Source organism: Bactrocera latifrons, unplaced genomic scaffold, assembly GCF_001853355.1.
Source record: "Bactrocera latifrons isolate USDA-ARS-PBARC rearing strain unplaced genomic scaffold, ASM185335v1 scaffold_133, whole genome shotgun sequence".
Lineage (NCBI taxonomy): Eukaryota > Metazoa > Arthropoda > Insecta > Diptera > Tephritidae > Bactrocera > Bactrocera latifrons.
In genome coordinates this window covers 1,727-4,628 of record NW_017534775.1, presented here as the reverse complement: position 1 = coordinate 4,628, position 2,902 = coordinate 1,727, and the positions used below count along the sequence as shown (strand labels likewise).

General features: G+C 36.6%; 1 protein-coding gene across 1 annotated transcript in view; it reads left to right on the top strand.

Annotated features, from left to right (window-relative positions):
* Positions 1–1,781, top strand: part of LOC108965054 — a gene marked incomplete in the record, with an annotated part of 2,997 nt that extends 1,216 nt beyond the window's left edge. Inside the window, 1 exon segment of the mRNA XM_018927224.1 lies at positions 1–1,781.
* Positions 1,782–2,902: the final 1,121 nt, after the last annotated feature.

Genomic DNA, 2,902 nt, shown 5'->3' with positions numbered 1-2,902 from the left:
GGCGAAGACATCATTTTGGAGATGAACCATGAAGAGTTGTTGCATCAGTTCGACTGTATTCAAAACGAATTAGATGTCTTAACACAGACCGAGCAAAAGGCTTAGAAATTGATAGAAAGTTCCTTCGTAAGTACGTTCAATGTAAAATAATAGTAGTATTGTTAAATTAAGTTAAACTTAGTAAAATTTCACTAAATTTTGCAATACGTTTGATGACATTAGTTTAGGAAAATTTATTAGACTTTTGTAAAACAATTAATCAAAAGTAATATTGGTGCAAGGAATGCAATGCAATTAGTCAGCTTTATAGCAAAGATTTTTTACTTGTAAAAAATTGTGATCTTGTATTAGACTCAGGAAACGGGAATAACTCTTATTTGAAAATATATAGCTTTTGGTAATTCCAGATTTTAAAATTGAAATGAATTACATTGGGCTAATTATATCACATGATATCAACACTTCAGATAATGGAGGGTTGGACCGGCTACCATCCTTTCTTATATAGACGGGCAAGCGGGTGGGTATTTGGGGTCAGATCACACGAATCGGTCACATGATTTATTTGAGCATTCTTATATAGCAAGTGGTTTCATAATTAGGTGTTCTTTGGCGAATTTAGGACGTGCTACATAATTTTTTAAACTATACTTTTCGAGGACTATGGGCAATAAATTATGTTCACGGGGAAGTATGTCCGCCCTTTTTTTTGATACAGAAAACATATTTTTTGTTTGATAAGATTAAATATGTATTTAGTAGTAAAAATCATCTGTTTGCATCCGCTCCTTTCACTATGATTTTATTCTATATAATTATATATCAATATAATTAGGTTTAAATAGTTACGGTAAGTGTTTTACACTTGCTGTTGTGTATAATTGTGTTATCTCTAGTACTACTCTTCACGCCTTGTCTTAACTAGGCATTACAACCGTGATTCAGTTTCGTTACGGCATCTACTTGTGTCCGTCTCCTAGCTTTCTGCTGTTAATAACTCAATACAATTTCTTTAACCCTCTCATGCCCGAATTAAAATGGGCGTGGCTAAAATTTTTTTGAGTAGACTTATAAGCTAGAGTTGACCGCAATATCAACTGACAAAAATTTCAATGTCCTAGGTGTCCTGGTTCAAGAGCTGCAGGATGTTGCGTATATGGGCAATGGGGTTATATATTTAAAGTCAAGTTGATTTTTTTTTTTTCAAATGCCGTTTATTTATATTTATGTATGATAGGACACGAAACAATTTTTTTTGGGGATTGGAGCACAAATGCACATTACATTTGCTGCATTTACAGCTTGGAAATCCAGTGCTGCATACTCTACATCTTCCTCTTGTTCCCCATTCCGGCCAATGATTATAACCATCAAGTCGTATTGAATTTGCTGGGTCTGCAACATAAGCTCTTTTACAGGGGTTTGATTCGGAGCCCGTAGAAGGAGCGGGTGATGATGGAGCTGGTGATGATGGAGCTGGTGATGATGGAGCTGGTGATGATGGAGCTGGTGAATTCATTGTCAAAAGGAGTGATGATGGACGACCTCTCTTTTTGGCGACAACTGTAGTTTGACTTGCGTTCAAAAGCTCGGAACCAACATCCAATTGGAAATTTATGAGTGGCATATGCTTCAATTCGCCGTCTGTATGTGTGATGTCTCTGCGGTACAACAACCAACTGTTTACTAAACTTGAATTTATGCACCAGTATACTATCCGCATGTACCATTTGAGCGTTTGTTGATTTTGTACAATTCAAGCAGCATGTCCGCAAGATCAACCCCTCCCATGTGTTTGTTGTAACATTCAACTATTCCTGGACGAGGTATAGTTATAAACTTCTTCTCTTTGCGGCACCATCTGTTGCATTCACTCATGGGGTTCTTACCTGCATAATTTGAAACTAATTGTACGCTTTTATTATCATACCAACGACAAGCAATCAAGTTGTGCGTTGCTTCATATTTGAAATCGCTTGATCCTCGTCCTCGTTTTTGTAGTTCCTTCTCACTACTTAGAGTACAATTTTTCAATCGGTTGCTTCTAATTGTACCAACGGCTAATATGCCTTTTTCTTTCAGAGCAATCAATAAGCTTATTGAAGAAAACCAATTGTCAAAAAACAGTTTGAAATTTTGGTTTACTGGCATATTGGATGATAAAAATAGCACAATGTCTGATGATATTCCCAAGCCATAAGACTTGCACGTACCTTCTCCAATGTAGAGAGTAAAATCATATATAATTCCAGATACACCAGCTCTCGTAAACATTTTGAAACCCCACTTGTGGGGCTTCATTGAAAGATATTGTTTCAAACTATGTTGACCTAAGAAAAGAATGTACCATTGTTTTATTCAGAAATGTATTCACAAATAATAAGTTACCTTTATATGCAATCATTTGCTCATCTATACTTTGGAATTCTTCCTGCGAAATTTCATTGTATTTTTTTTTTATGGCGTCCAACAGAGGCCGAACCTTGTACAACTTGTCATATTCAGGTGTTCCCTTCTGAGGCTGTTTAGAATTATCGTTCAAATGGAAAAACTGTTTAATTTTTTCGAATCTGTTTCTCGGTAATGCCGCTAGTTTGAAATTGGCCGCCCACGCCATTTATTTTCGTTTCGTCGCTCCAAAGAATGTTTCGCCATTTTCGTTCGCATTCTGCTCCATGCCATGATGCATGCGAAAGAGCAAAGTCTTTCCTCTTTTTTAAATTCGCATTTCTCATGAGCGGAACTTTGCGAGCTATTCTGCCAGGAAGATTTCCATTCGCTAACCTCCTCCTAACGGTTCTACTGGAGATTATGTTCCCAATTCCTCCTGCAACAGTCTTAGACGACAGAAAAGGTTTTTTTTTTACCATGGACAAAATGTAACTATCGGTCGTTAAAGAGG